Here is a 14,649-nt window from a genome sequence, read left to right on the forward strand (position 1 = left end):
AATAATAAATGTCCACCATTACATCGCATCTTAAATTGAAAAGTGTCAAATCACGGAATGTTCCTTCTTACTTCTACATAAACATACATCACATGATCACTGTTTAACCCGATAGGAGTTCAATATCAAACACTAAATTGCTTGAAGTAATGCATGAGTAACCCACTCTACGTCTCACGTAACAGACTTTACTGAGGTTTAATGCACAATTTAAAGGCTATAGCTACGATACCATTTGGTAAAACTCATATGATTCTACTCAGCTGTTTAAAATTTTATTTATTCTGCAAATTTCACATTTCCATCATGTTTACCCTTAAAGCAATAAAGCCAAATTCCATGAATTGACAAACACCATCTTTGAATTCGATGTCGCTTACATACAAATAATGCTTCCTGCATAATTTCACATCTATATGCAAATCAATACTAAGAAACTAAATTATATGGAAAAGCATTCAGTTCTTTTCGTGTAGGAACATTGATGAAACTTGAATAAAAGCATAAATCTAGTTATTCTTATGAACTAAAAACAGAGATGTTTTTACAAATATATACAATTTAAATTGTAAATAATAGTGACAGAAATGTTCAACATGTAAATATAAGCTGATGCTCAGTATTATATGGAAAGTTTACATCTAGAATTGACAGTAGCGTTTGAGGTTGTTTCAAGTACAGTTACATCTGGTATTAACAAACAGAAGCAGTTCGAATTGTATGTAAGCGTCTGTGCCCGTGCACTCAGCCTGATCAAGCTACAATCATGCATGTTTCATGAGGAACTCTATCACATGTTAAATGTGCTATCCAATGCTATTTCTATTTGTTTATTGTACTGTTTACATTAACAATAACTTAAAAATAGAAAGTAGGCTTTATTACTGTATTAAATAATTAATATCAAACTAGATATAATAAAATATGATGTAAATCCTATCCAAACAGTTGTAATAAATGTATATCGCGGGTAAAAAGCATTGTAAGCGCTTTCAAAATACAATTTTTTAGGTAGCGTAAGATTGTATAACCTCTAACAAGGATCCATACAGAGTCCTGTATTATGTGGATTAATAACATTAAATTGGGAATAGGAAAAAATATTAGTGGCCTAATTTTCGAAAGTTACAATCATTATATTCTTATCCTAGATTAATAACATTTAATCCCCTATTTAATCCTAACATTTTAAAACTATGAACCTAATTAAAAGCTAACTTTACACGCTACGAAACGTTTAGTACTATCACTACACATTTCTCAGGCATACCAAGGACATGAAATGCAATGATTATAACAAAGTGAATTACATAAAAAATATAAATTGTATATTTGTAGGTAAAATTTATTATTCGTATATATCCTCATGACCGAATTCCTGAAATATACTTTTTATTTTCAAGAGTATTAAATCCCAAAAACAACACCACCATGATGTGTAAAGGCGTATGCAATATAATGTTAACTGCAATACTTTGGATAACTTCATTAGCAAGTATGAATTGAATATTTAATAGATTTAAAATTGTAGCTGTATACATTTGTGAAAAATCAAATCAATTCTGCAACGAAGACCTAAAATAAGACTTTTCAGATTTATTTCAGATAACTTGAGGTTTCAATAAGGCAATCGTTCAAATGTTTTAATTAAATATACTTTGAACTGTTCAAACACCAAATATTTCTACCTCAGCTACAGGTACAATAGAGAAAAAAGGGATAATTCAAAATTCCAAGGTCAATTTTTGTTCCGAAAGTTTTTTTACTATCTCTTAAGTTTCCTGGTCGATGTGGTATCGTAAGATTTAGAATTATACAATAAATTCGAAACAATATAAATGTATACGTTTACAATCACAACAGCTTTAACTGATTAGACTCAATCCAAGTCAACATGTTTATAACCACACATACAAAGTTATAACTATTTATATCTGTAAGATCATTTAATTACTCAGACAAAAAAGTTTCGTAACAAAACATTGTACCATTAAATCAGAAAATAATAAAAAGCTCCAAAAAGGTATTGCTTTTATGTTAAAATTAAGTTGAAACATTAATGGAAGGATTAGTTTACTCGCAAGAACTATTCATTTTAACTGCAGTCCAAACCTATACAACCAATGCTTTCGTTGTAATTGGATGAGAAAAGCTTTTGGTTTAGATAATGGAAATTATAAGTAGAATATAAAGTTATAATTCCTTATTTGAATAGCCAGAAATGGAGATAGATATATTCTAACGTATTAGTAAGGCCACACAACTGTAGGTCTACAAATTTAATTAATTTATTTATTTAATATATAAATATTCTATTCTTCGTTTAAAGTTTGCTATTGACGATGGAAAGTTTGAAAGTATAACAGGATTTCGGTTATTTACCATCTTCATATATTATAAATGGTACAACACAACCTTCAGTACAACAAAGTGTTACACTTTTTGTAAAGATTCATGAAAACTCCACACTTAATTGCAGTAACGGTATTAGTGACTTTCAGTCTCGGGAAAGTAGTTACCCCTCATTATCTTGTGTAGTAACTTAACTCTCAGCAAAGTTACTAACTGCATCCCAATCCTCGAAGACAACAAACGTTTCAACAGGTACAACGTTTTAACTAACTCAGAAATACAGTTTGTCCCTGAATAGAATGTTCACTGTTACCATAAAAAGTTTATCTTTCTGTGGTCGGAGAATACATAACGGAGATGTCGGAGAGAGATTGAAGCACATCAACCCTTCCATTGTGAGTTGAGAGGTGGGAGACCCTTTAATTTTGACCCCTGTATCTGGGTCTACGTAATCATAATGGTTAACGTTAGTGATTAACTCTGGTTATCGTTTAAACCTCGACCTTTTAATGTTAAAAAGTAAGAATTCGTTATAATGTTCTCTTCAAGTGTATAATTTTGTTGAAACTACTAAGCAAATGGTAAGCATCAAATTAATTGATAACATTAATTAATGTGGAAGGATTCCTTACATTTTCATTCACGACATACGGAAATTTTGTTTTGCCCATGATAAAACTTTATACAATGTGCTGCGTAGCTGCTTCAGTGGAAGATAAGCAAATTAAATACAGATCTTGTATTACCACAAATTATAGTTCTAATTTGACAAGAAATGTTTTCCAAGGTACGGATTGATTAAATATTATGGTTTGTTTGAATAAGTAAACTTTAGAGTCAACAATTCACATATGGTTGAGATTTCAATACAATTTGTACGATCAGTTTTACACCAATAACAAATCATAAAAGTGTGTAGCATTGGTTCAGGTAAACTCTTGTATAAATAACTATTTTCATCTCTTTATTCCTCTATGGTTATAAGTTTTAATATATTCTACAAAATGTCCAGAATCGCCTTAAAAATAAAATAAACTGTTCTATAAATAACAACTGATAATCTGCAGTATACGGAACTATAAGTTTAGAATATTTTTACTTAAAAACTGTCTCATTTTATAAAGTAATAGAAGTATTATTGCAGCTATAAGAACTATTAATATTAAATAATTACAAACTTTGTAACTTAAATTTGAATAAATACTCTTGCCATCGCTACTCCCAGTGGTATCATGACTGCCATCAGCCCTTCTATAATTCCTTTCGTCTAGAAAGGAACGTAGAATATTTTTCTGGACAGTAGAATTTTAAAACATGGTAGCTTTTTATGTTCGAAGACTTCATGAATTGTTATTACATTGTTTGATCTAAACTTAACCTAAAACAGAGATAAATCTTGGCGGTGAACGTTCCAAAATGTAAACGTCTATTGTGATATACAGGTTGTTTCAAATTTATTCACACTGAAGAGATCTTGACAAATATAAGAGAGATAGCTAAGATTGTATGGACAAAGTTGTGCGTTAACAAGACCAACAAATTAATGTGGTTAAGTTAATTACTGCTTGCATTGTTCATTTGCTGCGCTCAAAAAACTTTTTTGGTCAAAGTATTTAAACTGTCACAGCTCTCTTATCAGTACCTATAATGGAACGTTTTTAGCATGAAATCTGCATGAAATTTTCTCTACTTATTAAATATTATGATGAAACTATTTTGAAGACTAGCAAGCAGGAGCTGGAGGGCTTAAGGCAATATTTTTAAATGCAAAGACCCATTTTTTAGATTTAAAAGAATATAAGTAGCCTTTTTTACTTATTTTTAGAACACCATGTATGGTTTTCGTCAAATAAATTATAAATACCTGTTTTTTGTGGTTTTTAAGGGCATTTTTATTTTACTGTCCGGATGGTTGGTATACCTGACTGATAATTTCACTTCCCATAGTAAAGGAATCAGCTGTTTAGTAAAAACCAGAAATTATATAGCAAGTGGTACTGATATTATTTACTGACTATCACAGCATATTATTTTGAAATTTTAACATATTTTATAATCTTGTATAAAATATAAATAAAACTCAACGTATAAAAATAATTAAACAACCTAATTAAGTATCTAACGCAACTTACGATTACATGTTGCAACGTTCAATGTCTAGATTTTTCTCAGTTTAAAATTAAGTTTAGATAAAACAATGTAATAAAAATGCATGGACTCTTTCAACATAAAAGGAACCAAGTTTTAAAACTACATTCCAGAATATGTTCAATTATTGAGTTAAGCACGAATAAGTGATTATGACATTGGATATTTTGAGTCATAGCTCGAACGTTATGATGAAACTTTTCAGCACAAATCTGGCATCAAAGAATGGAAATCTGAATACTTTGAGATATTGTTTGTTTTCTTGAATAATAAATGAATAAAACGTTTAAACGTTTACTATCTTCAACGTTACTGCACTACGGATAAAGTTACTCAATAAGGAGAAACAAATTTACTAAATCACTCGAGTGAGAAAATAAAATGCTCACGTGTCAGGTACACCATTTCAGGATGTTTTTTAAGTAAACATTAAGTTTTGTATTTCCTCCTAACCAATGACTGTAGTTATGTTACTGTAGTAACACTAGGCATATGTGTCGATCAATAATCGATTTGAACTCAAATGGATCCGATTCAATTAAACGACAACCTTACTGAATAAAACACATTCTTGCTGTATTATGTGCTCCATTATAATTCATTTCTCTATTTATTTCAACAAGCCCCATTTTAGTTCTTATAAAAGGAATAAAAATGCTATTGTAGGAAGTCGGTATCACGGAATCGTGTTGTGGTACCTTCTAGCTCTCGGGAAGCTTGAGATCCTAATTTACGTTACATATGATACTAATTTCAAATTTTAAAATATTATATTTTGTATTTCTATAATCTATTACTAACTTCAAATGACTTTGGTATATAGACACTTCGCTACAAATGATTCTTGATTGCATAGTAAGACAAGAGGACTATAACATAATCACGTGATTTACTGTGTATACACGTAAATAATGATTACTGCAGTTATTTATTAATTGATTTATCTCAACTGATACTTTGACATTAATATTGAAAAACATTAAGCTACTCAAAATTGAGGTACTTTGACCAGCGTTCCTTTCACTGTTATCGTTACTGTCATCACAGCAGTACCTATCATATTCATTATGTACCTAACGCGGTAATAATATCATACGGTTATTATCACAATACATTACAAAATTGTTCAAAAAAACATTGTGTTAAGTCAATAGAGTAGCTAGTTGTCAAAAACATCTAAAATTAGGCTCAGAGAGGGCTTTAAAGAAAGAAAAGTAAGGCTGAGTGGGATGGTTCGAATGGAAAAAATAAACACTGCTAATGTGTAAAGCTTGTTCTTCACTTTCAACATGACTGTGACAGCATTATATATACAAGAATACAGGAAAAATGAAACAACGAAGTCTCGCTGGAAAACCCAAGATAGACCAAGAAACTATCGTTTAACGGAAATAGTGCAACGCTTGTGCATTCTGCTTACTGGTCCTACTACTAACGTCAGAGAGGCAATTTGGTTTGGCTTGTCTTCGTACACGACTAAAAACTGTTTAAAGGATTTTATCAAACAATTATAATACATGTATACATTATAAATATATGCTATAGAATTAATTTTATGTGAATTTAAAAACTTTATACGTCAAGTTTTATTACTAAATATGTATTGTTATTTTATTGTTTTACATATACATTTTCAAATATTTTTGTACTTTTACTCAAATGCCATCGCAAGCAGATGATTAAATTAAAGAATATTTCAATAATTGAATAATCTCCAATGGTCAAAATAGTACCAGGATTTATTTTTTTTACTTGTACTATGAAATATAACATAGTTTTTTCAAAACTAACTGTCCTTCCTTACCGTTACTAATAGCAATAAAGGCATTATTTACTCAATAAAGTAATGTCAATAAATTAAAGTAATTTACTCAAGTAACTAATGAAATTTTTAGTTCATTATTTATGTACTAAAACCTCTAGTAACACTCGTACTCCTGTAGTTTCCAATTATAAATTATAAACCATTGGGAGAGTATAAAATTAGCAAATTTGTCAAACTCTGTGTATACTGAATACGAGTAGAACTAGGTAATGAAGATTTTTATATTATAAACCGTTTCAAGTTAAGGTAATGTGGTAACTCAAATACCATAAAGCAACAAACAGTACAAGACTGTACAATATAGATCGATGAAAATAAATAGCGCAGGAACATACACAAATAATATAGGAAAGAATTAACAAATGTGAAGTACTAAAATAATGTTAAATATTGAGTTACTGTATATAATTGTTTAAACATGTTAAACAAGTACATATGCAATTATTTTCTTCATTTATACATAATCACCCACATTATCACAGTCTCTGCTTGTCGACTTTGGAATAATCTCCCGGATCATATCAGAGGTATTCGTAGTCGGGAACGGTTTCGGGGGGTGCTTAGGGACCATCTGTTTTGGGCCTCGTCGGGTTGACGATATCGTGGCATAGGGTATGGGACGATGGCTTTGTATGAATGGTGATGGATGAATGTCTGTTAATTTCCTTGTAAGTTTTATTCTATTTATTTATTATTAGTTTCATAGAGAACCTTTATTTCATTTTATTACTTTATATAAATAGAGATTATAATTTTTGATTGTAAAATAGTAATGTAAACTGTATTGTGGCTCTTGTTTTACAGTAATAGTAGAGTTTATTAATTTATGGTTAGGTGTAAGAGAGGACTTAATAGTCCTAACCTCGCCAATTGAATAAGTTTTATGTTGTATTCAATAAAGACATTTTTCATTTCATTTCATTTCATTATCATGCAAACGTGGCAGATACGAGAAAACCACAGTAGGCAATAAATATAACGTGACAATGAAATCAAGAACATGACAAATAACAAAGAGGATAAATAATATCTGTGTTTCCAACAAAGAATACTGTAAGTGTAATGTATACTTAACATGACAATAGTAGGTTCAACCGAATGTAGTTCTATAGACTTCTTCTTGATTGTTAAGTTGGCAAAAATAGAAAAGTTAAAATCTGCAGTTTATAGCATTGCCATGGCGAAACTGCTTTTGGGGTTTCTGGGGCATATACTTACTGCTGTATAGCCTTATGCTAAAGAAAATAGTGATTCCCGCATGTCTATGCAATTCTGCATTTCTGTACAATCAGCGGTAACTGTTGGCAACGTTCTCAAGAACGAAATGTGATTTCGGTTCAGTCGTCTGAATCTCAGGGAAGGCAGATTCATCTGTATTCATCAGTTATCTGGCGACACTCGCAGCCAAGTCTCATTGCAATCGCCTGAAAAAACTACAATGAAACCTCTCCGATTTGGTTTATTTAACCAACTGTTGAGTAATACATTCGAATTTCAGATGAGAACGAAGGAATTCTTAGTGTCCAGGAAGAGAAATCATCTAGAGGTTCTAGTGATGAATCTAAGCTTGGAGCTTGTTTATTTGTTAATATATGCTCTCCATCGAATACATCATATTCTTATCTAGATATAGTTCTTATCTATACGTCTCTTTAAATACTCAAGATTACACACTGAACAAAATGTTAAAGTCTAGTACTCTTAGTTGTTTAAAAGATAACAAACATAAAATCTATTCAAACATTGTACCAACGAGTAAAACGTGTAAACAAAACGAGCTAGGACTGGAGGTATACTTACCATCAATAATTTACTACGTTCAAGTAGTAAATGATAGTCACATTTTATGTGTTACCATTTCAATCGCATGTATTCTCTGTTTTGTTTTATGTAACCAGAACAATGAGAGAGGAAGAAAGGGACTGTTTCCATCCTTTATGCAAACAACGGCTTCCATCCAGTAAACAGTTTTCAAAGTTTCATTCTCAGCCATTATTATTCTACTTCCCCCATTCCATCATCACATTCTGTTACATAATAAGATGTTTTTACACACCTTTTTGTACTTACAAAGTGTGCAAAAATAAACGAATAGCTTTCACACTGTGTAACGAAATATCCAAAAGGGTCCTAAACGTACAGTAATAAATATATAGGTCAGACCAAAAACTATATAATACTTCAGATCAGACGGGTGTACCACAGATAAACTATCATATTTTGGTTGCCATCCAATAAAAAGGAGGTGGCATTTTCTAAAATCCCTAAATCTTTGTTTATTAATAATAGTACTGTCTTTGTACATAAGTTCTCCCTCATACAGGGAGGGATATTGTAATCCCAACGTTTTATACAACAAATTAAATTTATTGTTTATTTTAAATTAGCTGAGACCGGTTTGACTCAAGAAGCTTTTCTCATCTAAAATAATCTTTGAATAGATCCATGTGCCTTAACAATGAACTGAAGCTCTAAGGGATTGGTTGCTTGGATTTTTAAATACAAACGTTTACTTTATCAAAACAAACTATGCTAATTATGAAATTATTTCCCTTAAAAATGAAGGGAAAACACGTCAGTATTCTCTCCACGCAATCACCGCCATTACAATACTGGTGCCGGTAGTATTGTAATTGGTGTTAACTGGCCAGTGCTGGACGGATCAGTATTAACAGTTCCCCGGACAATCAGCTTATTGTGATTCCATCACGTTATACGTTACAGTTTCAGATTAAAATGGGATCACATTATTCATTCATAGCATATCAGATATGGTTTAAATCCGTTTGGAAAAATAAAATTACAAAGCATGATCACGTATTTCAATCATTGTATACATGATTCTAATTTCGGAGATTTCGGTTTTAGTTTTGTTCGAAGTCCTTGGTCTACTTAAAATCGCGGTGAACCTGAACTTTAAAAAAGAGAATACATGGATCACCTGTGGAGTAAAAATAACAACTGGTATAAAAATGCATAAAACTGGCTGCAGTTATAAGTCAATATTTATATTGTACACTGTTAGAAATAACTTTATAATATAAATATATAATATTGTTTATGAACCAAAATAGAAATAAAGTGTTGTTTTGTTATAACAGTAACAACTCGTACATCGCTCTTACATGTCATTCATATGAAATAGACTAAATCATTTAATCCACCTTTTTCAACTAAAAAGCAGATTATTATTCTCGTTGGCATCCTTGGAATGAAGATCAGAATTAACGTTAGTTCTTGATGAATTCCCGCGTGGAAATTCAAATTACCATGCAAAGCCTCGCTCATTACAGTCGCATACCGCGGTATTCACCAATAGCGTATAGCTCGTTTAGAACCGATACAGCACCTAACATAATTTTAGCAGATTTGATTCAATTTTTCGGTTACAAGTATTAAAAACGTTACGCTGATTTAAAATTAATGTGTATAGCGATTTCTATATAGTTCTAGTTCTTTAGCTGTCATAAAGGTGTATTTATTTTTAAGTAAATAATGAACCTTTTCGAACATTTACCACTACTATATAAAACAAGTTACAACAACCGTAGGTTTTGAGATCTGTTATCTAATCGCGCTATCTCTCTTGTCGATAACTAGCTGAACATTCTAAGTTAACTAATCTGACTAATTGGCTACAGAATAGGTTAAAGTAAAATAAATCATACTAATACGTTTTATATGGAAGAAGAAATATTATTAAGGTAGTAAAGAAATCTTTTGGTTTAATTTAAATATGAGGAAAAACAACAAATGATCATCCACTTGTCTCCACAGTTTTTGGGTTGAACTATGCTAAATCAAAGTATATTTGCCCTATTTTCTCCATACACACTTATCTTTACATGACATCCTTTAAAGTTACATTAGATTAATTTTGATAAACCTGAAAATTAAAACATAAACCTAACAGAAATTTATTTTTTAGAATGACCTGTTCTAAAAAAAACGCATGCAAAATTTGAAAACGGTTCTTAATAATCGATTTTGTGAAAAAAACACCACCCGATTTTGTTGTTGATTTTGTTGAGACACGTTACATGAAATAGGTTATTACAGTGCGGGTAAGTTTACCAAGAGCCTCCAAATGTTCAAAAACTAAAAAGATTATTGATAATGATACTCCTAATAGTAGAGTTTCACTATTGGAATATTGTCAAACCACGCTTGATTTGTATTGGTATTATTAAACCTGAGAGGGACTATTTAATTTCGCTTGATTCGTTCGTATTTTAATAACACATCCTATCCCGGAAAAAAGCGTACTACAAAAACCACACTCATCATACCTCTTACTCATGTAACATGTTAATGTAATGAAACAAAAAAATAAGAATTTGTGCTGAATTAATCCGTTTTAGGTAGTGAATACAAAATTAAGAACATTATGAATCCGCAGTGACAGAATGTTGATTGAGTGCTACAACTATGTCGACAAACCACGTCATCGTCCCACGTTCAAAGTTTAATTACTTTACTGTGATTTCGATAGGAACATTAAGGATTGAGGTCATCGAGGTTAAACAAAACGTTTGGTGCTCAAGCATCTTTTGAAAGAGAGTAATATTCCATTAAAAAATAATAATAAATTTATTTTTCATTTTAATCGTTTACCTAATCATTAAAGTTAATGGTAATTAGAGTAAGTTGTAAACATAGATCTGCTTATTTATCAACCACATTATTGATTTATAGTTTATAAAATTAATACATTCATACTTTTATTGGATTTCTGACATTTTTATTGACATTTTTTATTGTCTTCTGGAACGAAATTATTACAATTTTTAACATGTCACATTAAACTTATCTGTACTTTTAAAATTAGTTATTAAATTGTTAAACTTTTTTGTATGATGTATCAAATTTCAAATTCCATTCTAATTCTGAAAATCTCAAATGAGTGCCGTTCGTTGCCCGTTCACATTGCTTCATGTTTAATTCAGAGCATTTATTTAGGTTTACGCAATCATTTTAATGTTTAAACATCTATCAAAAACTCCAGATTTATTTATCTATACAAGTTACATACAGATTTTTATTTGAATATAACAGTATTAACGAATAATCGGAAAGAATTATTAATTTTTATGGTGTTACGACTAAGTTATACAACAGGCAACTTAAGGCTCAAATGCTATTTAAATTCAAACACGAAATGATATGTGTACAATTGGATATGTCTTAATATTCATACTGATCAAAATCCACAACTCTTCATTTGCTGTTAAATACATTGTTTTGGTCGAATTCATATTTTCACCCGCTATTTTGGATCCGCTATGGAATCAACGTGTTTTCAAACGGAATGATGATGTTGTGACTTATGATTGCAAATACCTTTTAATGATGAAAACATTGCTTCCGCAGCAAACAACATAATGTTTTACTTTTCAGTTATAATTTAGGTGTGTGTTGATTGCTGACTTTGTACAAGTCAGATGTGGAAACAATAGTATCAAATAGTAAAAGAGAAAAACAGAAACACTATCATTAATTTCCATAAAACTTTTATAAAAATTATTTTTAACTCTCTATCCGAAAGAACTAAAATATTAAACATGGCTGTCTATAGTAGTTCATAATACCATAATACCGTTAACAAATATTTACTTTATGGATTAATGGTAGCACAGAAACTTAAAAAAGATGTTTTTCATCCATTAGGTACATTCGATAGTTTGGTATTGATAACTGAATAAATTTTAAGAAGAGATGAAATTTTCTCCCTTCACGAACTAACCAACTTTGTTGATCTAATCAATATCTGTATTATTTTTTATTATTTATTGTAGGTGGGTTTATATGGTAAATAGTAATATCAGTAAGGTTTTGATTCAGTTAAACAGCCTCTTGTTAATGCTCAGAAGCAAGGGTTTGTTGTTTTTATTACCCTCACTATGATTTTAATTATAAATTGGTATATTTTTTCCAACATATCCTTTTTTAAAGAAGTAAACATTTTAAAAATATTCGTGTTTGCTTGTGAGACACGAATGAAACCCTTCCGTTACAGCTGTCATGTATGTTAAGAACATTGTGGACACTATTCTTGTCACCTACACATTATACGTCCCAGCTAGTGTCGAGGTCTTAAAGACATAGTCAGTAGAGCTTGATAAGTAGCAAAGTTACTCGTAGGCAAAAATAATGTTGGATTAACCAAACAATCCAAGAAGGTGGAAAACACAAAGATTGGTTTGATGAAGACTTTAAAGACGAAATCACTCAAAACATACATGGAAAGACGTTGTTCAAAATTTAGATGACGTAATAGAAGACCTGAATTTCATGTTTCAACCACTTAAAAATATTCTTTAAGTTTTTTTAGTACTTCTAATTTCCCCAAATAATAACTGAAGAAGACAAAAAATAAAATATAGTGACAGTTCTAAAATATCACAACGACATGCAAGACAAATCGGTATATTAGAGTATTTAATTCAAAATCAAGAGGATAGTATATACTAAAAACTCGGAAAAATTCCTTTTCTAAAAAAAGACAGTCACACAGTCAAGCTTTGATTTTCTTACTGTAGAAACTCAAACTGAATAAGACTATCAATATGTGTGATGCCAATTATGACTTCACAGCAAGAAAAGCGAGAAAGAGACCGACCACAAGCTGCATTTGGCAGTTGAATAAATGTAAGCCCCGATGTATTGTCGTTTTGTTTGGTATATCCCAGTTTAACTATACTTACATTGTATAAGGTCAATTTATGTCTCACTAAACACTCATAATTAGGATAACGTTACATAATACTTTTAATGGCTATTTTTATAATTTTACAAAATATATAAGAACTGCGATTTTTTAACGTTTTTTAATTCATTCGCACAATTCTATTCATTCATTTCAAAACCATATTTTCATATAATAGTTGTATATGATGTAGATAGAAATAAGACAGATCTATCTACACTTTGTGGTATGTGTTTTCCTTGTATGTCCAATATGCTTTCCGTATTGTACTATCAAATTCATTTCTTATACTTTGTTAATCCGTAAATGACATGTAACTGCAATACAATTTATTTTATTTTTTTACTTTTTGTTTCAGTTTATATTTTTATAAATGTTATATAAGATGTTCCTGGACTATAAACACAAACTTTCCGGATGTTTTGGTAGATAATGGTTTGAAGAAACGAGATTAAATTTGGAAAACTATTCATTTACAAAGTAGTAAATCAACATAAAATAAGATGTATTGATATTACAGTAGTTGTGAATCTTATGTAATACTAGTGACTATTGAAATGACTATTCAAGACCTCGAACAGGAATTTTGGAGCTATTGTATTGTAAAACTAAAATAAAACAGCTATACTAAAAATAAATAAGGTATGACTCATACAGTACATTGAAAAGGTGTTTTGTTTATTCTGACGATATGTACACGATATATAAGTATTCAGATCCGACAGATTGTTCTGTCCAGGGCCCGCTAAAGCTGTCTACGGCCCTGTATATACAACAAACTATATTTGAAAGTAATTTATAATTGTATATAATTTGCCCACATATATTTAAATAGCGAATAATAACGAAAGTACTGTTTAATGATTGTATAGCGTTCAAATATACAGCTGTAAGTATGTAAATAAATAGCAGTTACCCGCGGCTTCGCACGTAATATCATTTTTAAGAACAAGGAAACCATGAGCATATTCTATTGATATTTATTATTAACTATCCTGAGATAAGTGGTAGTACTAAAATAGTTACTAAAAGGTATTCTTTATCCGTATTAGATTTAAGTTCTTAACTTTTCAGTAACCACACTAATGATATAACAAATGAGGGCATTTTACTGTATTTGATTAAAAACATATTTACAAAGTGTAACTGAGTTTGACATTACCTGTCATACATTTTTTGAGCAGACCATTCATTCGTGGAGTGTGGTGAAGATTTTGGAATTATCGAAAAATACAAATGGCGTAAAAACGGGTGTCTAAGAGAAACAAATTCATTGACTAAGGATCAATTAATAGGATTCGTACACTAAACGAGATCTGTTTACGATGTACTTCAAGAATACATTAAATTATGAAGAAACATGGAGTACTATATTTTGTGTATTTCTAGAAAAGTAAAGATGGTAGACTATTTACCAATTTTACGGAATTTGCATTACAAATCAGTTCCTCTTACATTTCTAAAATCGAAGGCCCTTCAAGCTCCGCTTGTTTTTGTTACCACTGTTTCTGCAAGAAACTTCCCGAAATCACTCTACCCGCTCAAACTAATAAAGGTAAGAAAAACATATTCAGTTCTTGACTACGAAGATTAATCGCTATATGAAACCCTTTGGAGC

The sequence above is a fragment of the Homalodisca vitripennis genome, chromosome 1 (assembly GCF_021130785.1).
Source record: "Homalodisca vitripennis isolate AUS2020 chromosome 1, UT_GWSS_2.1, whole genome shotgun sequence".
NCBI lineage: Eukaryota > Metazoa > Arthropoda > Insecta > Hemiptera > Cicadellidae > Homalodisca > Homalodisca vitripennis.